The sequence below is a fragment of the Falco rusticolus genome, chromosome 1 (genome assembly GCF_015220075.1).
Source record: "Falco rusticolus isolate bFalRus1 chromosome 1, bFalRus1.pri, whole genome shotgun sequence".
NCBI lineage: Eukaryota > Metazoa > Chordata > Aves > Falconiformes > Falconidae > Falco > Falco rusticolus.
The window spans coordinates 31,998,168-32,023,874 of NC_051187.1; the positions used below are offsets into that span (position 1 = coordinate 31,998,168).

General features: G+C 50.8%; 1 protein-coding gene and 1 long non-coding RNA gene across 10 annotated transcripts in view; both read left to right on the plus strand.

The window, feature by feature from the left end:
• CUX2 (cut like homeobox 2) overlaps positions 1-25,707 on the plus strand; it is a 69,163-nt gene that overhangs the window by 23,111 nt on the left and 20,345 nt on the right. The gene's annotated exons all lie outside the window — the stretch shown is intronic.
• Positions 1,241-19,590, plus strand: LOC119142519. Its single transcript, XR_005102312.1, has 2 exons — positions 1,241-18,687; positions 18,751-19,590. It is a non-coding gene; the product is annotated as an uncharacterized LOC119142519 (long non-coding RNA).

Sequence of the window (25,707 nt, forward strand, 5' to 3'; positions counted from 1 at the left end):
GGGGGCTGTCTCTCCTTTCCCAGCCCCCTTCGAAGGAGTCGAGATGGTACAGTTGATTGTCCCGTCCACCACCACCTTTTTCTATTCCAGTTATTTATTATGCAGCATAACCAGAATTGCTCTTAGACAGGACTTGTCAGCTCTAAAAGACACTGACAAATTTTATTAGTTGACAGAAGGGTAGTGGAGTTTTTGTTTTTTTCCCCTCCTGAAAATATTAAAAAGTCATTTTAGTTTAGAAACCTAATTTTAATTTAGTTAGGTTTTAATTTAATTTAGTTTTTAAATTCATTTTCCGGCAGAACTCAATTTTTCAAGTGTAATTTGATGCCGTCAGTGGCTATAATGTTTAATGTCCTACCTATAAATTGCAAGGATGGCTTTAAGATGATTTACAGGATTCAGGGGGATGAAGTAGTCTCCTGGCCCCGCATATGGGCAAAGCTGGAATGAAAATGGTTTTATTGTGGCAGCCACGGCAGCCGATGCTGTTACCTACAGAAAGATGGGAAAACCCTCAATTTTCCTCCTGGCTTAGTGCTGGCTGGAGATGGATAGAAGAGAGATGGGGTCTGTGCTGGGTGGGTACGCTCTGGTGATATTCCTGGCTATCCGTGCTGGGATGAAGGGGTACCCCAGTGAAGGCAAAGGGAGGTTGGGATGGTGGTGTTACCTCACAAACCCATCTGCTTTCCAAAAAGCAAGCTGAGCCCTTTCTGGGTGTGGGGTGCAGGCGACAGCTGACCACTCCGGGGGGTGAAATCAGGGCAGACCCTTGGAAAATACAGCATAATCACATAATATACCCTCCCAGTTTCATCCATCTAAGCATTGCATGTAATTACTGGAGGAGAGAAGTCTTCAGACCATGTATCGAACATTATAAATGGGGATAAGATGATTCTGGTAATGGCTTAATGAAACAGGGGAGGTAGTTGCGGCTGTCTGCATGCATCTTTGGGCCAGGGCCAGATTGACTTGGCAAAGGAGGAGAAACCCCTTGGTGCTTCAGAGAGTGTGGCCGTGGGGAGGGTTTGATTTTTTTTTTTTTTTCCTCTTGGTTTTGGCTTTCTAGTAGCAGCAGTTGGCTCCTTTCATTACCTGGGGGATGTGCTGGCCCCTGGGAATTCTTGCCTGGTGGAATTTGTCTTCATTTTTTGGTAAAGCTGTGGCCAAGCTGTGTGTTCGCAAGTGGGAAGGGAACATCTGGGGGCATCTCTCAGTGTGGGGTCCGGGGAGCCCGGCAGGGGCTGTGCCTGCCCAGGTGTCACTGAGGGGGGCAGGTGGTTTTGGGCAGGGGTCGGTGCAGTCATATCTCGTCTTGTAATGAACTTTGGTGCTGTTGTGGCGTTTGCCCTGCTGTGATCTGAGATGTGTGGTTACATCCAGACTGGGTGCTCAAGGAGCAGGTGCGGTCCTGTCTCATGCTGCAGGTGCTGCTCATGGCTTCAGACCCACCATGGGCTGTAGAAACTTACGGAAGTTGCAGTCACCTCCCAGAGATGGTCAGTGGGAAGCAGGGGAGGGGTCTCTGCTGGCTGTTCAGACCCCAAATCCATCGGCTTGTGCCAAGTGGGTGTTTCTCTAACCATACAAGCCCTCACCCTAAAGATGTGTGCTCCCAGGTTGCTGTGCTGGACAAGGGTCTCCATCCTGGAGGATGCAGATAGAAGGAAAAAGCTCATCCACATGGAGAGGTGCAGCCTTGGACCAGAGACATGCTGGGACCTCCATCCTTGGAGGTCTCCAGAGCTGACCGGGATTGTGGCCCCAAGCATAGGGTTGGGCAGGAGCACTCCAGCCATCCTCCCAACTGGCACTTGTGTGGAGTGGGATGTGCTGCTGGCTTCCCACCTGTCAGAGCACCACTGGCCTGTCATGTGTCTGGCCATGGTGAGCTCCATGGTGTTCATCGCCACTGGCCCACGCCACGTGCCACCAGGCAGGGAGCCCCGCGCCTGGCTTCCTGCAGGGCTGAGTCTGGTTCTTGATGTCCATCCTGCTCAGTAACATTGGACTCCTTCGGTTAATTTTAACACAAATGTTGGAGATCTAAGTGTGTTAAGAGATACTCCAAAACCTTTCATGAAAATGAGCCAGAGAAAACCACGATTGTGCTGTATGGAGAGAGGGGGCGTGAGCAGAGTCATCATATTAGACACTGGAGAATCCACGTGGGAGCTGTCTGCTGTAGCCTGGGCTGTGCCACCATTCCCCTGTGCCACCATCCTGCCATGCCACCATCCCCTATGGCTTCTCCCGGTGTCCCCACACTGACTTTGGGCTCCTGCCTGGTCCAGATGCTGCACGGAGGGGTCTCACCATGCAAATACCCCCCACGTTCAATCCCAAGGCTGACGTGCCAGCACCAAAGGTGAAATCCCAGTGCCCTGCTGGGGTGCCCGTCTCTCCCGGCAAGATGCCATCGCTGCCTGGCGTCCCCCAGGTTGTCATGGTTACTGACGCATGGGACCCCAGAGACCCGGCTGGGAATTAATGGCAGCCCAGGATAAAGGATTCCTGTCTCGGCTGAGTTGATGGATTACATTGATGTGCCATTTGTCATACCGTAATTGTTCTGGCAAATGTAATACCCACTAGTATAAACATTGTGCTGCTTTGCTAATAAAACTGAAAATAGGAAGAGAAAGGATGATGCAGTGTTATGGTCAGTTAAAGAGACACCACCTCTGTGCCGTGCCGGCACCGGGGGCTTCTGCCTGGAAACCCGCCCCGTCCTGCCCTCTTCATCCATGGAAAGGGGGCAAAGCGACCGGTGGGATCCTTGTGGGATGCAGGGCGGCTCTCGGCATCACTTCGCCCATTGCTGCCTTTGTTTGGGGGGTCGGCAGACACCTTGTTTGCCCCCAAGAAGGGCAGGTGGGGACCCTGCGGTGCCCATGCTGGGAGCTGAGCAGCACATTTGGTGTCCGAGGGGGCTGCTGTCTCCTTGGCAGGGCTTTCTAAATGGGGGGGACTTAGGGTGCGGTGGGTGCCTGCCCCTGGGTACCACCCATTTCCCTTGTTTTGGGGGGGCCCAGGGTCTCCCCTGCCGTACCGGCTGCTGCTGCCGGCAGCAGCCGGTGCCCAGATCCCCAGGTAGTTTTGCTTTCGGACTAATCAGCCTGTGGATTAGGAGCCCAGCAGGGATTTCAGCTGGGGCTGAATTGCTCATCCTCCTGTGAGCGGGTCCCAGTGCTGGCCCCGCAGCAGAGGTGATGGAGAGGGCTCGGGGAGCTCCTCCAGCCACCACCGGTCCTCACCGATGGAACCCTTCAGGACAGTGAAGTCCATCATCCCTGCAGCTGCAGCTCAGCTGGGCGTTGGGTCATGATGCCATGGCATGTTTCAGAGGACAGGAACATCTCATCCCTGCCTTCTCCCATTTTTCTGGCACAGAAAGCTATGGTGATGAGGGTGAAGAGGAAGAACAGCCCCCCTCGGTGCAGCCTCCTCAACCCCCTCCTAAATCCTGGAGTCGTTCAGAGGCATAGTGGTTTATACAATCGTATCTCCAAATGTTTTTAAAGTTTCTGGTTGACCTGATTCATAGGGGGGAGGAAAAAAAAAAAAAAAAGATAAACACCCTTTCTGTGTTTGCAGTCATATGTAATTTTTATCTCTTGACCTTTAAACGTAAGCAGCAGTAAAATGAAGAACTATGGCAGTCATTTAACACCCTGCCTGTACTAACTGGTTTCTGCCTGTGAGCCGTGGTTTTAAATTGGCTAATGCAGAATACTTGCAGAGCTAATAATAATTCAGATTACTCCTGTCAGCTATTCCGGTTTCATGGGTAATTTAGTAGTTGAATAAATTTTTAAAAAAATTCATTCGTTCCCATGCACTGTTATGAATCAGTAGATGGTTTACCATTGGCAGCAGTAACTGTAAGAAGATTTAAATTGCTACTGAAAAGGATTTGAGTGAAGGTAATGTTTTATAATGTTCTAAGCCATATGCACTACTTTCAGGCCTCATCAGTTTTACATTGATTCCTAGTGAAGTGTTTAATTGCATCATGAATGCAATATAATTCAGTTCTTTTTGCTAATATGGTATATATCTCAAAGTGATATACAGCACTGACAGTGAAGACTCAGGATTTTCTTCAGATTTTAAAATATGCATCTGTGTGTGTTTGCACGCGCGTGTAGGCATCTGTGCATGGCTGGGAGCACTTTTCTTGGGGTAACCTCTGGGCTCTGGGTTGGGCGCTCAGTGCTGGGACCTGTGGGCTCTCCTGGCACATCTGCATTAGCATCAGCAGGTAGGAGGTCTATACATAAATTTCAATATTTCTATAAAAATATATATATAAAACGTGCTGATCTGACAGCGTGACTACTCTGATCTGTCTCTTGACTGATGCTTAGCAGCAGCTCTGCTCCAGCCCCGGTGCTGTTTCAGTCCATCCCAGCACTGCTCACACCCGCAGCGGGCGGTAGCATCTCGGTTGGAGGCGCAGGCATGATGCTATCAGAGCCTCGTGGGCAGCGGATTAAAAGAAACACACTTTCATGTTAACGCGAAGACAATTTATTTGAGTCCATAAAAGAGCTAATTAGGGATGCGGCAGATCGCTAACTGTTACCCGGTCGCTCTGCACCAGCAGCAGGGAGATGCGCGCTGGCGATGCAGCTCCGGAGCCAGTAATCCTGCCATAAAGCCCGTTCCTGTCCCGCTGCCAAGCATGCTGAGCCGTGCGGGATCGGCTCCGGAGCCACCGATCTGTGCCTGCTGGTGGCCCTGTCCTGGCCCTGGTGCCCTTCCCTCCCTCCCCGATGCCACTGCGCCCCACGGGGCAGGGACCTTCCCTGTGCCCCCCGCCACCTCCCTCTTATTGCTTGCACTCGTTGCAACTTCATCAACTAATTAAGGACAGGGCCCTGCAGAGCCCTTTGTTGTCCTGATGGGGAAACTGAGGCAGGCTCAGTGCTGGCTGGGGTTGTCCCATGGGAGGATGCCAGCTCTCAGCCGCAACAAAGCAAGCATCCCCAAGCCCTGCTGTAACCCCCACTTGCCTGGCTGCATCCCACTGGCTCCTCAGCTTTTAATTCCCAAATTGTCACAGCTTTGCAAGGAGAGGAGCCCCCAGAGCCCCCAGGGACGCATCCCTGGGGAGCGGGTGCTGCTAGGCTGCTGCTGTGCGGCTACAGCTTTTGCCTTCAGGAATCTTGTTATTTTGAGTGAAAGAGTTTATCCCTCAGGACGCAGCACCCTTTATTTCGGGTTGCATCTCACCAGCGCAAGCGGGGAAATCTTGCCCTGGCTGTGCCCCTAGTAGGGAGCTCAGCCCAGGACTGGGGGAGTCGTGGGGGAGGGTGGAGAGAGCAGGATCTGCCCCCCCCCCCCCCAGGTTAAGGCTCCTACCCACCCGGCACTGCTGGGGCCGGGATGCATGCCGGCGGTAGAGCCTAATGCGATATCAAAGTCACTAACATGATTACGCTTATATATCATATTAGGGAAAATGAATACTAATTCAATACAAACTACTAATTCAGTAGAACAGAAAATTGCTGAGAGAATAGAAAATTGCTGAGCGTGCTGAAGCTGAGCGTTGCTCGAAGGAGATACGCTGCCTGCCTCTCTCCGTGCTGCTTTCTGCAGTGGTTGGTGGCACAGTTGGCCAGGGCGCACAGAGCATCCCTGGGTGTGTGCCGATGCCAAGCCATGGAGAGGCTCCGGAGATGCTTTGCCAAGGAGCTGGGGTGAGAAACCCCTCTCTGCTTTCGAGCCTGAAGCTCACGGCCAAAGGTTGGGAGATGTTAGGTGGGACCTGTGGGAGAACTGAAGTAGAAGAGCAGGAAAATGGCTCCAGGTGCTGGAGGCAAGGGGGAAATAAAGCTGGCGTGGGAGGGTGAGCCTTCCTGCCGGGGCCATCTGCCCCAGCCGGAGAAGTCTGCCTGATGAAACCAGTATGTTAAGATGTTTTTCTAATGAGTGCATCGTATTTCATTCCTGGGCGGGTGCTGAGCTTGAACTCGCCGAGCTCCAGGGGAGTATCCCTGTCTCAGGGACCACAACGCTGACCGGGGCTTCCTGTGGTCCAGCCTTTCTCCTCAGTGTAAGCTCTGGCTTTCCTCCTCCTCCTCCTCCTGGTAACGTTTCTGCCTGGGGACGTTCCCCCTTTGGCATCTTGGATGCACTCCCTGCACCAGTTGCTGCTGCAAACTGGCTGCGGAGTCTCTGGCTCCCTGGGACAGTCCCCGGCACCGCAGCTGCTCCCAGTGGCACTGCTGTGGGCTTGTGCCGGGGGCTCGGGAGCATCGGGGGCTTGGTGAGAGGCAGCTGCTAATGCCGAAAGTACGTGACAGGCTCTTTGGTTTAATTGGATTTCTCTTTCAAATTATGATTGCTTGTACGAATTTTCAGGCCACAACGTTTCCCAGAGCCACGCAGTGTCCCTGGGTCGTGATGGCTGGCTTGGCTCTCCATCCAGCACCACGGCTGGGGGACCCCGTCCTGGCGAGCTGGTTGCACAGTGCAGGGGACCCAGATTTCCATAATTTACTTCTGAATAAGGAATTTTCATTGTAATTTAATGCATTTACGGTGGGTCATCTGCACTACAGGGGCAGAACAGGGTCCATGGTGCCCAGCCCTGCGCATCCCCCCATCCCACGCATGCACGATGGATGTGGCTGTTTTTGGAAACGCTGGGTATTTACCTGGTTCAAAGAGAGCTGTAACTGGGGCACACAAACGTTTCTGTACTAATATGGTAGGAGAGTCTTATTGTATTAGCAATTTCCCATCAGATCATGTCATATTAGTATTGTATTGTATTAGTATTTGTTTTCACTAATGTGATGTGAAAGTTGCTAATATGATAAGACTCCTGCATTGTATAGTGAAAACAAATATTAATATGATAGGATGGAAAATAGCTAATAAGAAACTAAGTTGCTAATCTGACGTGATGGATCTCCTAAAGGAATTGGTTGTAGCTTTCCTGTACTTTTCCAGAACCACCTTCAACCCCACTCAGGGGCAGACGGGGAGGCAGCAGCACTGACATGCAGCACTGGTGGATTTTAAAGGGACAAATCCACCCGGAAGGTGAAAGCATCTCTTTGGGGCTCAAATCCAGGCTTTCATTGGGCGGATGGGGATAAAAAAATCCCATGCTTATGGGATAGCCCTTGCGTGCCCTTCCCAAGGGTCCTGAGGCAAGTTGATCCCTGGAAAAGTGGAGCAATTATGAATTTAGAGGGAGGAGAGCCATTCCTCCGGTGGGCTGGAGGCCACCCTGAGCTGTGGTTACAGCACAGTCTTAACTATGATGAGACATAACCAACAGTTTCCTAATATTTTTTTTTATTATTTTTTTTCCCCAGCCACCGGAGCAAAATATCAATTTCTGACATGGAGAGCCAGAGTAGGTGAACCAGAGCTAAATAAAAATAAACATTAAACAATTATTGGAATTTAGGTTTATTTAAAAAATCAGCAGGGTTGAGGGAACGAGCCACCTATTAGCGGGGAAAAAGCTATTGGGCTTTTTAACAACATGCTGTTTCTTGGCGGAGGCTGGGATTTGGGCTGTGTGCGCAATCATGTTATTGATTAAAGATGATGTAGCAGCAGCACAATTATATCACAGTTTGCGCTCACTGCGGTGGTACCGTTGGCCTCTCATTTGTCTGTCAGAGATTGGTTTGTTTGCCTTGCCCTTCCCGGGTGTCGCTCGTAGCTCCAATGGGTCAGATCCCCCAGCACTGGCAGAGGATGCTCGAGGCGGATGGGGACTTGGCTTGGGCTGGGTGGTGCAAATGTTTTTAATTGCTTCCCATTCCCTGTTATTTTTGCATTTAATGCAGGTTTGCATTTAATGGTAATTTCAGATTCTGCACTGTCAACCACAGTGATGTGTATGACAGGGGCCTCTTGTATTTTGGGAAGAAGCGAGCTGCCCGGGGTGGATCTGGCGGCACTCACCCTGCACCAGAGTGTCTGGGGTTTCCTGGAGGCTGGGGTGGATCCAGCCCTGTGCTGCTGCAGCTGATGCTCGGGATTCTGTAGTGGGCAAAACTACAGGGAAGGTTGGTTTTAAAGCGTTTCCAGAAAATTCTGCACAGGTATTAAGAGGCCAAGATAGAGGCGATGCTGAACGGGGCTGCGCAGCGCACAGGAGCGAGCTGATAGCTAGCGGGGAGCGTGCATCTTCAAATCAGTCTATAATGCAATCAATTCTGTATATCCCTAGTGAAACAGCAACATTTATTTAACGTCTTTTATAGAGCAGCTGAGTTTTATCACAAATCACATTCCATTTCTATTCATTGGGGACCCCTTGAAGGCTAAAACGCACTTACTTTCCTCCAAGGAAGTTTACCAATTCTTCAATAAAGCCCCATTTGCCTCCGTATGTAAAATTGACACATTTATTGAATATTAAACATTTGCTGGTTGCTTCTGCACTTCTTTCGACTTTATCTGCTGCCCTTAAAAGTCGTTAAGGGAAGGATATATCAAAGTCGCAATAAAGGCCTGTTTATGGATGGAAAGGGGATGCTCGAATCCGCCGGAGAGGCTGGTTTATCCCGTTCAGTGGCTCCATCCTCGGAGCAGCCCTCTTTCCTCTGCTGTCTCCTGGCAATAACCATTTGGCAGCGGTTTTTCCTCTGATTGTTATAAAGGATTTTCTGTGCATAAAAGCTGTTTCATGGCGGGTGCCAGTCGGGGTTGTGCCGGGTTGCGAGGGATACACTTTTCTAACCTAGAGTCAGTTGAGCTAATTAGCAGGAGGTCCAATAAAACAAGTTTTTCTTTTATCACTGTTACTAAGTGCTGTTGTAAATCAATTAAAATGTATTCTAGTAATTCTGTTTTTCCTTGGCGACTCTGTTTAAAGAAATACCGAGCCATTAACAGGATTTTGTGTATGTTTGCGTGGATGTTTATGGGAGAATATCGAACTGTTGCTGTTGAGTTCGGTGCTGGGCAGTGAGCGCAGGAGTGTGCCCTGCCCTGCTTTCTTCCCGCAAGCCATGCGAGTCTGTGCCCATTTATTTGGAGAAGGATGCAGGATTTTTGAAGGTAGTAAGGAGGGAATTTTCTTTTCCTTGAAACAGGGATATACATGCCAGTGGTTTTCCTGATTATTAATGGCTAAAGATGCAGCTGTGCCCTTTGAGTGTGTTCCTGGAGGTGTGTTTTGGGGAGGATTAACTGGGGAGGATGTGAGAGCGATGCAAGGTGGTTCAGCAGTAAGTGGACCTTTAGGTCCATTCCCTAAAGACATCACAGCCTCTGTGCAGTGGGAAAAACCTCAGTGGCTGGAGAAGGAAAATTTGCCAGGAGCAAAAACTTGGAGATTCACACCCTTTCTGCCAGCCATCACTTCCCTCTCTCTCGTTCCTCACCTTTTCTCTTCTTTAATTCACATTATTTTAAGCAGAAATTACAAATGTGGGCCAGCCTGCTCTGCTTGATGGATAATTTCTCCCAGGCCACTGGCTAATTGTGGATGCATCGTTAGCCGAGGAGGTGGCTGCCCAGGTGGTTTCACTGGCTCTTGAGTACCAGCAGAGCAAAACAGCCCTTTGCTGATGGCCAGCTTGATGTCCCAGAGCCCCACCTGCTTGTGTCAGCCTGTCTGGCAACAAGCATCTTCCTCACCATGGGTTAACTCCTTAGCTCCATGTAGGATTTGTTTTGGTAGCATTTGGGAAAAATATCCCCGACCCATCCCAGTCCATTGGCTGTGCTTGCAAGGAATGGACTTGTTCAATGAATACCTTGCTGAGCACCAGGATGGGACCCAACTGTGATTTTTTTGGTGGTTTTCCGGTTGTTTTTTTTAATGTTACCAGCAAGATTAAGGAGCACTAAATTTGAGATTTAGGGGTTGCTTGGTTGTTCTTAAGGATTTCATTTTGTCCCTCCTTTGGAGCAAGGCGGCTTGCGCGCTGCAGGGCTGCGGTGGGCTGCGGGATGGGGTCTGGCTTTGTGCTTTGCTCTGATTGCAGCTCCACCTCTGGATGCTGAATTATAATGTCAGGTCAGAAAATTAAGCTCTCAGGGCTGAGACACCCCGAATTATCCCAAATGAAAGAGCAAACGGGTGTGCAGAGGAGCCAGCCCATCCTCGCAGCAGGGGTGGATTTTCGGGGCACTTGTCCATATTAATTTATAAAAGAAGCTGGCATAATAAATGTCACCTAAACACAGCTCCAGTAAGCGTAGCTCATCTTGAGTGTATAATAAAAATAATTTACAGCTGTCTCTTGGCAGCTCCCGTCTCACTGCTGACCGGGAGGAGAAGCCCCTTTGCCGGGGATCCCACTGCCGGCACGACCCTCGTACCCAGCAAGAAATACCTGAAAGCAGCTCCCGATACAAATAACCTTTGCAGTGCACCAAGAGGCTCTTCTTTATGGGTGAGGGAAAGTGCTTAAAATGCTTAGAGGGAATAAACAGCTTTTAATGAAGTTACATTGCCACATAATGGGTATCATAAAATTGCCTTCATAGTACAGGGTCCCAGGATGGCTTTTATTATCGACTGAGCAGGAATCCTGTCTGTAAAGCTCCGGCAGCTGCAGAGAGGAGAATGCAAAGTCTTCTTAAATTACCTGATTGAAATAACCGGCAAATATTCTGCTTTGCTGCTTTGTTGAAGGCAAAGCAGCCTTTGGGGTGGTCTGTCAGACCTGGTTTGCAGCTTCTGAAGAACACAGGAGTTTCATTGCAGCAAAACAGATGTTCATCTTGTTTCTCTATCGGCTGTTTGATGAGAGATTTATTGCTCTTCTGCTGGGCTGGAGCTCCTCTGCTGCGGAGTCTATTAGGCAGCCCGGGAGCTGGCGGGGAGCCAGGGAAGCAGCGTTTTGATGAAACCCATGAAAAAGCCTCAGCTTCGAAAGGCGCCAGTAATAATGCATCGGCTAGACTCTTCGGATCGGGCGATTGATTGCTGTGATTTGATTTATTGATCAATACCCTCAGATTTGGCGTCTGAGAAGCTGAACTAATCTTTAACTGCTGTGAACATCTCTGCCTGGTGGAGAATTAGAGCTGATAAGGAATGTATGAAAGGAATCTGAGCTTATCTTAATCACACAGTGCCCCGGCGCTGCCTGCGCCGAGCCGGAGTGGATGTGTGCAGAACACAATCACCAGGCAGAACAGAGCAGATCTATAAATTGATGGAATTCAAAGCCTCCAGCATCGATTACCATTATAACAAACAGTGGTGCGCTGAATGTCTGATTATTTTTAGACAAAGATTCTGTGCTCTCAGCAGCAATTTTGCTGATGCTGTCACTGTGTCAGATGTCTGTTGTTGATTGCAATTAGATGCAATACAAAAAAAAAATATTTAAAACTATCTCTGCCTATAGTTTTATTTCCACTTATTAAATCTCCTCCTTTGTTTGCCTCCTCCTAATGTCTGCAGCTGGATGAAATATTGCATTACCAGAAGAGATCTCTTATATTCAGTTGGGTATAATCACTTTACAGATCATTGGATTATATCTGATATGGTTCAGATAATCCTGGGGAAATGTGGGACATTTACTCTGCCTTGCTTAAATGCGCCCTGGTTTAGGATTTTGAATGCAAATCTGCATAACATTTGGGTTTCTGAAACAGGTCTGCAATGCTCCCAATGATCTAATTCTATTAAAACACTAATCAATTCCCCGTGACGTCAGTCCACATTCCTGCCAGTGTGGAGCACTAGGTCCAACGTGGATTTATCCTGTCCTTTTTAAACAGCTTTTGGAGCTGCACAGCATCAGCTTTAATGTTTTAAGGAATGAATTCCCTGGAGCAGTGATGGGGTGTGGGCAGCAGGGAGCACGGCAAGCTGGGTGCCGTGGTTTGGTTTGCCAGGGTTTGGTGTGCCAGGATCCTGCTATGGCCAAGTGTAGCCATCGCTTTGCTGCTTTCCCATTTCTCCCCAGTGCTGGTGCATGGCTGAGCGGCCACGTTTGGGGCCATTCGGTGCTATGGGAATGGCTCTGCCGGGGAAATGTGGCTGGCAAAGGGCAGTTTCTGAGATGGTTCTTCCTGATGGGGAAAGCTCTTTGGGAACCCTTGGTGAAGTCCAAATGAGCGCCAGGGGCTGTGGGGCCACCAAGGGATGCAGAGGCATTGGGACTGGAGGCTGGGGGTCCCTGAGGACCCCTGTTGGACCGGGCTGGGTCTGTCCTGCTGGGTGCTGGGCTGTCTCTCCGTACACCGTGGCAGTGCTGGTGCCAGATATTTAGGGAATTTGACACTTTTATTTGAATCTAAGGAGGGGGGACATGGGCTTTGCCACGTGGCTAGGTGCTGGCCGTGGCCCAGGCCCTGACCTGGCCGCCGGGGAAGCGGGAGGTCTCCTCTTGAACGTGACCTCATCTTGCGCAGACACGCACGGCTCCGGGGCTTGATGGAAAAATGCACCGTGGCGGAGGAGTTATGTGCTGCTGGCAGCTGGTGTTTTCTTTCTTTGGGAAATCTAATATATTGATTAGCTTTCTTCAGAACAGCATCAATAAAGCGTATAATGGCATGGCTGGTGCCTGCGGCGTCTCCTCCCCTGGTCTGAGCCCCCCTGGAGCCGGGAAGGACCTTGGCTGCTCCGTGTCAGGCTCTGTGTCCCACTGGCTGCTCCTCCCTTTCCTGGCAGCTGTGGGCCCTGTTCTGCCCGGCAAACGTGCTTGGCCAGACACCCTGGTGCTCTGGGGGGAGTTCATCCCGGGCAGCCTTTTTCCTGCTCCTTCTCCTCCCATGCCATGCCTCTGCAGCGCAGCTGCCACTAGCTTTGGCTCCACTGGCTCTGGCACGGAGGCAGTTGGCCAAATCCTGGCAAATAGCTCCAGGGTCCAGCAGTGCCAAACCCTGGCAAATACCTCCAGGGTCCGGCAGTGCCATGGGGCATGGCTGCGATACGATCCTGTCCCAGTCACCCCGTCCCTGGGCAGCGAATGTCACCAGCAGAGCCACCCATCACCCAAGGTGGTGGCACTGGCAGTGGCACATGGGCACCATGCCAGGAGGCTCATTGCATCCTGGGTCCCTTCCAGGAGCACATGGATACTCTGCCCATGCCATCGTGGTCCCCAGCATAGCACGGACCCTCCAGCTGCAGCCTGGCCCAGGATTGCAGCTCCAGCCCTGCGGTCACGGCCAGGGAAGGTGGAAGGAGATAGCTTTTCCATTAAAGTGTCTAAGAGAGTTTAGAGAGCGGTTTATTGTTGTTTTTGTGGTGGGTTTTTGTTAGTTTGTTTTTTTTTTTTAAGCTGATTGATTGCAATAATGAATGGAGCCCAGAAATCAGCTGGAACAGCGGCTCGAGGCCGGCTGCTGGATTTAAAGTCCTGGTTGGCTTCAAACCCTCTGAACTATTTCAGCTTTCATCTGTAAAATACGCAGAGAGCAAGCGGGATCTTATTTAGGGCTCTCCCAAGCCCAGATCTCCCCTCAGATGCCAGTGTCTGTAGGAGCGGGTGCCTTGCACTTGTCAAGAGCCCTATTATATACTGCTGGCTTATTTATTTCTTTGTGGTTCACTGGAGAGCGAATCCATCCAGGGCGATGGCCCATTCGTGCGGCAGGTAAAGGCAGCATCATTCAGGATTGATCCAACTTACAGATGTTTTTATTTTTCTTTCAAGTCTGGTCCATTTGTAAAGGGCTGGAGGAGCATCCTGGTCCCCCACTGCACCGGGGTGGAGGTGGCTGGGCTGCATCCCACCGGCTGGGAGCCTGGAAGGGTTTTCTCTGAGTATCTTGCTATGAGCTCATTTCAGAGAGAGATTTTCAGGGGAAATTGACAGCTGATGACTATGGGAAGATGTTTTCAAAAGGAGAAACAATTTACAATAATTAGAAATTTATAAAGTGTCTTTAAACATGGTGGTAATAGGGATAAGAAAACACTTGCTGCAATGTAATCAGTTATTAGCAGCTGATCATTTATCTCGATGGATAGTTGCTGCTGGTACATGAGACACGTGATAAAAGGACTCTTGATTAACTAATTTGAATATCTTTTGAGAACAAATTCTGAGTTCTCTTTTTTCTCCATTGTAACGGATCCGTACATCTGCGAGATAAACACTGAATGAATATGGTAATGAATATTATTCTGAAAGTGTAGTCCTCGAATGCTACCATCGCCCTCCCAGCCCTGGCCTTGGGAAGCTGCTGTAATAGATGTAATAAGGAAGGAGCCTTAAGGAAGCTGGCCGGGAGGAGCTGAGGCTGTGGGATGTAGGAGAGGCGGAGGGGGGGCAGGGATTTGCCAGGGAGTTTGCAGGGATGTGGGGTCCGGGAGGGCAGGACCAGGCTGGCCCCCTCCATCAGCCCCTCTTTGGCCTCCAGTAAGGAGTGGGATGGCAAAACACAGGGGTGGTGGAGCTGCCTGCGAGCAGCTGCCAGCACGACACATCAGATAGCGTCCCTTGATATATGTGTGTTTTTTAAAAAACAGCCTTTTCCTGTCTCGCCAGGAATGGAAATCTGATGTGTGTCTCAAATCTCTGCCCTCTGCAAGATCCCATTACGGCTCTTTTGATAACGTGCTGTAAACCCCGATTCCATTTGCGATGCCGAGACCTTGCAGCTCAGTATCTCTGCGCTGCGGGACCGTGGACCACGGTGGCCCTGGGATGGTCCCTGGGGTGAGCAGTGGCAGCAGTGGGGACCGAGCAGGGATCGGTCCAAGGATGCGGCTGCAGGTGTGCGAGCACGGCACAGCCGCAGCGGCTGGGAAGGCACGGCGAGCCCGGATTTCTCTTTTCTGGCACAGCGAGCAAAGGGAGGAGGTGGCTGCTGGGTGGGTTACATGGGGTCCGGTCCCAGCCCCGCTTGGTTTCTCCGGCAGCTCCGGGCCTTTCGTGCCAGCCGCCTGACCTCGCTGGCAGCTTGGGAGCAGTTCCTCCTGCCTGCCAGTTATTCATCCTCAGCCGCTAATGGACTCCATTCAAATGCCTCTCCCTCCTTCCCCCCTCCCAAATGTTACGATTCACGGTCGTGGCTGAGAGCAGATCCCTTTCGGCTGCAAGAGCCCCAGATATTTTATATCTATGCATCATTTTCTTTCCAGATCCCAATTTTTCCCTTCTCTCCCCCTTCTCCTTACAGCTCTATCCCTGCCCAGAGCAGGTCATGGCTCTGGCTCCATCACCCCAGTCCCCTCCCTGCCTGGCGAGTGATGCTGAGGGACCAGGGGGCTGGACATGGCTGTGCCGGCAGGGGTGGGAAGGTGATGCTCGGAGATGTGGGCACTGCTCCTCCTTGCTTGTATTTACTGCGGCGAGGAGCAAAGTCCGCGTAGCTGTGTATGCAGTTTACAGGTAATTAAACTCAGCTTGGTGAGGATTTAAACATTAATATTGATGCTAAAGTTTTTAATAAAATATAGGGAGAGAGAGAGAGAAAGAGGTATTGATTCCTATAGGCTTTTTATTTTTTCTTTTCTCCTGCTTTATTGTCACAGGGAAGGGTTGATATATTGGTGAGCATGAAATAAGGATGTCCTGTGTGGACACGGGGGTCTGCAGATGAGGACAGATATGATCCCAGAAGGACAAGCTGGGGAAAACTGTTAGGAAAATGCATTTGGAATTGATCTGTATGGCGAGGCCATTCCTGACCCTATCCTCCTGGGCTTCCTCTGTGGTGGGCACAGGCTCAGCCTGGTGCTTGGCGTCAGCATCTTCTTCTTGGGAATGGTGCTGAGCCTCCAAGGTTTCCCATCCCCTTCTGCATCCCATGTGTTGCTCTCCATCACAGCTGGGTCAAGACACAACCCCTTGGACCACGCTGCCAGCATCACTCCCATTCGCAGTGTAGCCTCAGTGGGTCTGGGATGGGGGTCCCTGAGGTCCCCTGGTGTCCCTGTGCCACTGCCATCATCAAACCCCCTCCGCAACCCGTGTTCCTGTACCGCACCAAAGGCTGTTAAAAAGATGCTGACAGCCATTTTTCACTCCCTGCTTCTCTGTATACACACAGGACTTGGGTTTATCTGCTTTCTCGCCAATATTTTTTTATATAACAGTGAAATATTTATTTTGTCCAATAAAAGGCAGTAAGCTTGCAATCTTGCGCAAATTCATTTCAGACTGGGAGCTTCGTTGTCTGGATTTTACACGCGGCAGTGACCCCTGGTAATTGGCTCCATACATCTCTAGCATTGCGGATTTACATAAGGCATAGGGGCTGATTGATGGCCAGGGTCACCCCGCTTGCCCCGTGGCCCATCTAGCAGGGGATGGTGGTGGTGGCCACCCTGTGCTGGCTGTCATCCTGCCCCGTGTCCCACCGTGACATGGCCGGCTGGTTTTTTGGTGATGCCAGGGCAGAAGGAGCTAGTTCCCTGTGATTCAGGCTGTCACAGCTTAAATCCCTGCAGTGCCGGGGTGCGAGGCTGGCTTCACGCCAAGTGTGGCTGTTACCGTCCTGAGATTTTGGTGGGACATGAAGACGGAGCAAACCACAGGTCCTGCAGCTGGAACCAGCTGCTGATACTGGCACAGGTGGTTCTTCCCATTGCAAACCCAGTTTGCCCCCAAAGTGCCCGTTTTGGGAGCTGGGTGGGGATGCTCAGGGTGGGCAAGGTGGGGGTGGGACGTGCATTGGTGGTGGCCGGAGCTCAGGGCACAGCTGAGCCCCATGCAGACACCTCCTGACCTCTGCCACCAGCACCTCAGCCCCCAATTTATCAAAAAGCAATTAATAGCCTCCTCCCCAGCTCAGGTTTTATGGTTTCTGTCCCTTCCCGCCGACTGCAGGGCAGTAATTAGAGTCTGTCTAATGAGGTTTTCATGGCAGGGATACGTTCTCTCACCCCATCTCCCCATCAGACAAAGGCTTTGCCACAGTTTATGGTGCCAGCGTAAATTTTTTCTGGCTGTTTTCACTGCGATACAAGCCAGATCGGGACCGGGGTGTCCCCAGGCACGGCCGGGCTGCAGGATTTACCGGAGAGCACCCGACAGGTCGCTTTGCATCACATCAACCCCATCATTTTTTTTTTTTTTTTTCCCCCATTCCACCAAAATTAAAAAGCCATCTATATCTTAAAAACCTTATTTATGAACACTTAAGCGTAAGTAAGTCATCGTTGGACGGCTTCTCTCCCCGCTGATGGATGTAATCTGGCACCAGGGTGGACCGGGAGGGAAATCTGGCAATACAATATGCTGCGCTTGACTATTTTGACACTCGGAGTGTGATGTTTTTTTTACAGTTACTGATGAGCTTATGGCACTGCTCCTTTTGGAGAAGCAAGGAGGAGGCTGGGGCTGAGAATATTGATTAGCGAGCTCCTGATTATCTCAACAACCCTCTCGGCTTGCCTTTTCTTTTGCGGGGAATACAGAATTTCTTCAATTATTCATATAAACCCCCTTGTCGATATTACCAACGCACCGTGGCTGCGCGACGCAGAGCAGAATCAGTCCGGGGGAATTATATTTTGCAACCTTAAAACCCAGCCCTCCTAAACCACCTTTATTTTATTTTTCTTTCCCCTCTTTGGTTTTTTTTCCCCTGTCTCCTTTTGTTTTGTTCCAGAAGGAGCTTAATTCTGTCGCTTTGGTGCTGGCAGCGTGGTGGGGGGAAGGCACACAGTCTCATAAACATTTAATTGAACTCAGCCGGGAATTTAAGAAAAATGTTACCTGAGGTACAGGAGATTTGCTGTTAGAGAATTAACTCGGCAGGACGGCGGATTTCCCTCCCTGGCAACTAGATTTTTGAGAACCATATAGATGTAAGTGACTAACAAGAAGGGAAGCTAATTAGCCACAAAGACAAATTAGAGCCCCTAACCTGGGGGTGTGGGGATTTCTGGCTCTCACTGCCTGCGGTAGCTCCTTTGAATGGGCAGGGCTGGGTCCTGGGGTGGGGATGGGGGCTGCACAGGGGGATGCAGCATCCGCCTGGATGCATCCTGGCAGCGCGGCAGGAAACTTTGGTTTGAAGGCGTTTATAAAAAGCAAACATTGAGCATTCGGCGCCGAGATGCTGGCACCCAGCTCACAGCCCAGATGGGGGGAGATGTGTTGTTGGTTGTTTTTTTTTTTAAAAAAAGAAAATGTAAAAAAAGATGAGAAGGGAAAAAAAAAGAGCAACTCTAAAATAGCTTCCTCAGAGGCCATGTGGGGAGGGGTGTTTTCTGCTTGCCTGGGTGGGAGGAAAAACTGGCAGCGTTATAGGGGGATGCTCGAAGGAGAGGTGGGCAGGGAAGCAGGTGGGATCTGCCATCGCCCCCATGGTCCCAGGCATGATCCCAGCCCCTTCCCACCCCGTCGGCTCTTGTGGGGTTGCAAGGGGAAGGGGAGAGCCCTGGCAGGGACAAAGTGGACCCAGCTTGGTGTGGCCGAGGCACAGAGTCACTGTCCCCAACCCCTGAGGGGGTTCTATAGCCGATAAAATCCATTTGCTTTCCCTCCCCAGCTGGTCCTGGGTGGCCCTTGTGCCACGTTTGGGCAGGGGTACAGGCAGGGCCCTTGTGCCAGTGAGCTCCCTGATGTCCCCTGCAGGACACCAGGGATGGTGGCCCTGTCTGGAGAGCTTCCAGGCTGGGGAAGGAGCCATCACTGCTGTGAAGTGGCGTGGTGTGGCCAGGAGGTGCCACAATGTGGCCAGGAGGTGCCACAATGTGGCCAGGAGGTGCCATGGTGTGGCCAGGAGGTGCCATAGCATGGCCAGGAGGTGCCATGGTGTGGCCGGGAGGTGCCACAATGTGACCAGGAGGTGCCATAGCATGGCCAGGAGATGCCACAATATGACCAGGAGGTGCCACAATGTGACCAGGAGGTGCTACAATATGACCAGGAGGTGCCATAGCATGGCCAGGAGATGCTGCCATGATGTGACTAGGAGGTGCCATGGTGTGACCAAGAGATGCCACGATGTGACTGGAAGATACCATGCATGGCCCAGAGATGCCACAATGTGGCCAGGAGATGCTGCCATGATGTGACTAGGAGGTGCCATGGTGTGACCAAGAGATGCCGTGATGTGACTGGAAGATACCATGCATGGCCCGGAGATGCCACGATGTGGCCAGGAGGTGCCATGGCATGGCCAGGAGATGCTGCCATGATGTGCCCAGGAGGTGTGGTGGTGTGACCAGGAGAAGCCACAGCATGGCCAGGAGATGCCACACCGTGGCCAGGATGCACCAGATGAGGTTGCAATGGGCGATCTGAGGAGGAGCTGAGCACCAGGCTGTGACGACACGTTCCCAACTGACCATCTTGCTGCAGAAGGCATCTCACTTCATCCTCCAGCCTGCCCCGGGTGCTCCCCAGCCCTGTGCCCCTACCACATTCCCGGAGCCTTTGTGGATGCCTTGGCTGTGGTCCCTGATGCCATTGAGAGATGCGTTGCACTTTAGGATACCTCTTCTTCTCCCCGGCTTTTTAATGCTCTCTCTTTGGGGGCTGCTTTCTCTGCTCCTCTAATGTGCTTCGATGGAAACCCCTGGAGAGCTGCTGGTACTCTGAGCTTGCCAGCAGCGACACATTAGGATCTGTCATCTGCTGAGCATTACCTGATTTTAAATCTGTCTCTTTGGAGCTACGGAACTGCATAAGAAAATATTAAAGTAAACAATAAGTGGATTTACACAAATGCGACTGATTTCCATATTTTTCATCACTTCATTTTATTACTGGGTTTACTGATATGCTCATTTATTTATAGGGCAATCCAGTATTGATTCATTCCGATGCACTATGCATAAACACATAAAAGAGAGTGATAACAATAGGAATACATTTTCAGTCTTTTAAATACTGCATTTTTTCCGATAGTCTTCATTAGATCCGCTATGAGAATATGAGCTATGTCCTTTGGGGAGCCCCAGTCTGTTCCTCTGCCCAAGTGGCACTGGATTTATGGGGGTGTAAGGGAGAGCAGGATGCGATTCCTGGCTTGGCAGCAGCTGCTTCCTTGGCTCTGCCACCTCCCTCCCCCCCGGGTATTTTTTCCACAGGAGGTTTTGGGAGTTTTTATCCTAAAAGGTGGATTTTGCTCCCCTGAGGATGGGTTTCTGAGCTGCCTCAGTGCCAGGCAGAGTGGGATGGACACCAGAGTGCTGCCGCTTCTCCTGCGGCCAGGCGCACAGGGCCCTGGGGGCTCTTCCCCCCCTCTTTTTCTCTTTTTTCTCTCTTTTTCTTTCTTTCCCTCCCCCTCCTTTTCCCTCTCTTTTCCCCCCTTTTTAAAATACTTTTCCCTTTCCCTTCTTCCCTCTCTTTTCCCTCTTTTCCCCCCCTTCTCCCTTTCCCCCTCTTTTCTCAAATTTTTAAAAATACTTCCTTAATATATTTTTTTCTCCACAAAGCACACTTTTCAGCCCTCCCCATGAATATTAACCAGGGAGAGCAGAGTGCTACATCATCTGCGTCACGGGAAGGAGCCCATAAAAGCGCGGTGATGAATGGCGAGCGTTCCCCCTCCGCTCCTTCTTGTAAATGGGAAGGCAAAAAAAAAAATTCATTTTGAAATATTAACCTGGATGGGGACGGATGGGCTTTTCGGGCCATTTCTCTCTGCCATTCCCAAATGCATCTCATATACATTTAGGCTCCTGCATCCTTCCTATATAATTTTTTCCTCGAGGAAGGAGAAACAGGGCCAGGAGAATAAATTGTAACTGCAGAGAATAAGCCCAGCTTTTATTTCCCCCCCGCTCTCCCCCTGATTAGCTAAAGGGCAGTTTCTTTCTCTCACCAAAAGCTGCCCGCCACCGCAGTTTAATGGCAACAGCTTGAGACGGACAAAGTTTGAATATCCTTGCGACGGAGAAAAGAGCAAAGCGAAAGCCCTGCTAATTACAAAAGTTGCTTTATGAAAGATAATTCAAAGCAATAATTTAGCAAACATAATCAAGTAGCGCAGATGGGGATTTTGATGAATAGTTTGCAACATGCAATTAGCAGCTCTTGCAGTTACATATCATTAACCCTCAGAGCACAAAAATTATTTTCTCATTATTAGATGAAAAGGTAAAATTAAGCTGACTAGACAGTAAAGGAACAAACTACAATTAATTACCTTCATTTATTACAGTCATTATTTTAAACTTATTTTTTTTAGTCTGATAGATAGATGAAAACATCTAAATTAAAAGTTTTGTTCTGCTAAATGGGAGGTGAAACTTGGTGATGCTCGGGGTGCGCCCGCGTGCTGGGGCCAGCCTGGCTCCATCCCAGCTCCATCCTGGCTCCATCCCGGCTCCATCCCAGCTCCATCCCAGCCATCCTGAACCCAGGGACCAGTGGCAACCCCTCATCGCCCTGCTTCATCTATGCCAGGGATGCAGAGCCCTGTGCATCCCTGCCCGTCTCCTCTGCCAACCTGGACTGCTGCCACCAGCCACCCAGGGAATTTTGCATATTTTTTGCAGGGCAATAATTTTGCAGGGAAATAATTTGATGGGCTTGCAAGAAATCCAGCCGTGCTGGGAATTAGCCTGCCAGGGTGGCATCTCATGCCAACGGTCAGAAATGAGCCTGCTCCTTCAAGCCGTGCTGGGTTCAATGCTGAAGCCTTTCGTTTCAGTGTGCACATCGGTAGCAGATGGTTTGGAGTTGCCAACTGTCAGCAAATGCACTAAGAAAATAAACTAAGAAAAAATAAAGGAAAAAACATAAGAAAAAAACCCCAACTAAACCAGCCGGGAGAAAAAAGGTGGATTAAATTCTGTTGGTGAGGATGGGAAAATCAGCTTGGAATATTTTCCTGGCATGCTGCGTTGTGGCTGGAGGCTGTAGCTCACCTGGGGACCGGTGTCGAGAGGAGGCAGGAGGATGCTCGTAGCTGGCAGGGGCTGGCAGGGCTGGCGCTGATCTGGGGGCTCAGCCCAAGAAATCCTGTGGTGCAAAGAAGGGGAAGAGCTCGGGCACCTTCTCCCAGAGCCAGCCGGGCTGGGATGCTACGGAAAAAAGGGGGGAAAAAATAACCTAATGAGCTGAACGTTCTCTGACTGCGCTCTCAGGAACTTTGCCAGGGCGTCATTGAACTTGTCAGGAAGTATTACAACAAAATTAAGAACCAGCAGCAATTTTCTTGCGTTCAGGATCCTATGCTTTATAAAGTAAATTATTAATGCATTTTTTTTCTCTGTTAAGCAGTTATTTGCAGCAGTCTTGGTATATTTCTCATTAGAAATAACATCATCTGAAGAACTTATATTGATTCTTTTTTTTTTTTTAATCTCTGAATCATGAACGTGAACAACATATTTCTATGATGTTCCCTTTAACTAGAATTCTCAGGCTTTATTTTTATATTATTGATCTTTTTGACATGAATTGCTTTTTGGCCTTGTGAAAACGTTGCGAGCTGCTTCTGCCGTCGGAGGAATGGGCGGGGGGTGCCGTGGAAGGAGCTGGGGGACATGGGATAGGGTCTGCCCACGTGCGATGGGTCTGTACAATGTGCAATGGGTCTGTGTGGGTGAGATGGGTCTGTGCGGGTGTGTGGTGGGTCTGTGCGGGTGCAGTGGGTCTGTGGGTGTGCAGTGGGTCTGTGTGAGTGTGTGGTGGGTCTGTGTGGGTGTGCAATGGGTCTGTGTGTGTGCGTGTGGGGTCTGTGTGGGGGTGTGTGGGGTCTGTGTCCATGTGCAGTGGGTCTGTGGCTGTGTGGTGGGTCTGTGGGTGTGCTGTGGGTCTGTGTGGGTGTGCAATGGGTCTGTGTGGCTGTGCGATGGGTCTGTGGGTGTGTGGTGGGTCTGTGTGGGTGCAGTGGGTCTGCGCATGTCTGTGATGGATCTATGTCCACATGCAGTGGGTCTGTGTGGGTGTGCAATGGGTCTGTGTCCACATGCAATGGGTCTGTGTGGGTGTGTAGTGGGTCTGTGTGGGTGTGCAATGGGTCTGTGGGCGTGCAGTGGGTCTGTGTGGCTGTGCGATGGGTCTCGTGTGGGTGTGTGGTGGGTCTGTCCGGGTGCAGTGGGTCTGCACATGTCTGTGATGGGTCTGTGCATGTGTGATGGGTCTATGTGGGTGTGCAACGCATTTGTGGGCATGCAGTGGGCTTGTGGATGCATGTGCAACAGGTTTGTAGACGTGCAGTGGGTCTGTGCATGTGTGCAACAGGTTTGTGGGTGTATGATGGGTCTGTGTATGTGTGATGCGTCTGTGTGAGTGTGCAATGGGTTTGTGGGTGTGCAATGAGTGTGCATCTGTGCAATGCGTCTGTGCGTCTGCAGTGGGCTTGTGCATGTTTGTGCAATGGGTTTGTGGGTGTGCAACGTGCGTCTGTGCATCTGCAGTGGGCTTGTGCGTGTGAGTGCAATGGGTCTGGGTGCACGATGGGTCTGTGCATGTGCAGTGGGTCTGTGGGTGTGTGCAATGCGTTTGCATGTGTGTGAAGTGGGTCTGTGCATGTCTGGTAGGTTTGGGCATGTGTGCAATGGGCTTGTGCAGCTGTGTGCAACGGGTCGTGTGTGTGCATGATGGGTTTGTGTGTGCAACGGGTCTGCGTGCGCGTGCGTTGGGTCTGTGAGTGTGTGTGCAGTGGGTTTGTGTGGGTGTGCAAGGGGTCTGTGGGTCTGCAGTGGGGATGTGATGGATCTGTGGGTCTGCAGTGGGTCTGCCTGCATGTGTGCAGCAGGTTTGTGCATGTGCACCATGGGTTTGCAGGAGTGTACAGTGGGTGTGTGTGATGGGTCTGTGGGTGTGCAGTGGGTCCGTGGGTGTGCAGTGGGTCTGTGGGTGTGTGTGGTGGGTTTGTGTGGTAGGTTTGTGGGTGTGCAATGGGTCTGTGTGTGTGTGCAGTGAGAGTGCAACAGGTTTGTCCATGTGCAACGGGTCTCTGTGTGTGCATGATGGGTCTGTGCTTGCACGATGGGTCTGCGCACGTGTGACAGGTTTAAGGAGTCACTCAGGAAGACAGCAAAGGGACCCTGGCAGGAGGTGGGGGCTCCCTGGCAGGCGGCTGGTGCTACGTGGGGAGTCCAGCCCCCATCACCCAGAGCTCTCCTCTGGGACGCTGGCTCCCTCCTAGGCTCTCCCCCCTCACTCCTCCACCACCCTCCCGCTTTCCCTGACTTCTTTACACGTCAGCAAAAAAAAAAAAAAAAAAAAAAAAAAAAAAAAAAAAAAAAAAAAAAAAAAAAAAAAAGCTAGGAAAATAGCGAAGGCTTGAATGAATTTTTTCATCAGTTTTCTTCAACATTTGGGGTCTCTGCTGCTGCTTTCTCCCCCGACAGCTGTTCCTCTCCGCTGAAAAAGAGCTCATTTGTGGTTTACTGCCACCAGTATTTAGATGGAAATAACCCACTACTTATCCTGCACTTGATCTCATGGATATAAGAATAAACTCACCGCCGGTGCAATGCAAATCCTGTGCCTTTGGAGAGGAGACGTTCAGACAGTGGGTCCTCACCGCCGTGCCGGGAGGAGGACCGGCTGTGCCGGGGGAGTTTTACCATTTTGTCAGTCAATTATAATAATATTTCTGCTTCCAAATGTTTGAAAAGTTGGCTTTGGAAGGTATAATCATGGCACAGAGGCCAGCCTGACAATAGTAATTAATTAGGCTATTACGCATTCTACAGTGATAATTGCTTTGCTGGAAAGTCACCAGCCATGAAAAGGACCCGGCGCGCAAATGTAATTTATCACACGGCGGCAATCCCGCGCCGCTGCCGTGCCTCACCTTGAGCCCATGGATGTTGCAGAGGGAGACGGACCGGGGAAAAAAAATAGAAATTAATAGTATGTCGATATATAATGTGGAGGCAGAGCTTGCCACCGGCCACCAAGGGCTTTGCGGGCAGAGGGAGAGTGGTTGGCGGTGGGTTTGCCATCACCAATGGGTATTGTGGGGATGGGGGGAGCAGGGGTGATGCTGCCCTGACCCCACTGAGACAACGCTGCTTGTGGGGATGTTCAGCTCCCCCATTTTTAGCCATTTTCTCCTCTTTTTAGCAGGATGCTGGTGATGTCGCCCTCCTGGCTGAGGGCACAACAGTTTGGTCCCGGCTTCCAGTTCCTCCCTGCTGGCACAGGTTGGGCATGCATGGTGGGGCAGCCATGGGTGATGGAGAGGTGACGGAGAGAGCTTTTTGCTCTGCACCCTTTGCTTGGTGCCATCTCAGGGCAGATGAAGCTCTTCAGAGCAGCTCGAGCAGGTCCAGGCATCCTCATCGCCCAGCAGCAGAGCCGTGCCAGTGGGCTGTGCCCTCTCCCTTCCTCTCCCATGCAAAGTCCAAAGGGTGTGGGAAGTGGGGAGGGTCAGGAAGGGCTGATGCCGTGGAGCACCCCAGTATCACTCTGCATCCTTACAGACCCCCCCAGCAGGGCTCCCCGTGCCACCCCAGTGCCACGCTGGTGAGTTCCACAGGCACAATGCTGTCCTGCTGCAATACACAGGCAGTGCCACTTGCCGTCTGCTTGCTGCCTCCCTCCTCTCTTCCCCACTTTATTATTATTATTTTAAAGCACCCTGAAGCTAAGTGTTTTTACAGAAAGCTGAAGAAAAGCCCCCAAATTCCTCCTCTGCTGGAAAAGCGGCGCCGAGAAAGTAGGTTTGTGTACGAGACGCTATAAAAAGCCCAGCTTATACAATTTTAACAATAGAAAAATGATCTTTGTGCTCCAGTGCCTGCGAGCTTGGAAGGAGAAGGCGGTTTGCTCAGGTGGCTGCTGGATTACAAATGAGCGGTTTGCTTTGGGTTTGAATGACAAGCAATCACAATCCAGGCTGGCAGGGCGAGCCGGGAGCTCCACCGGCACGGAG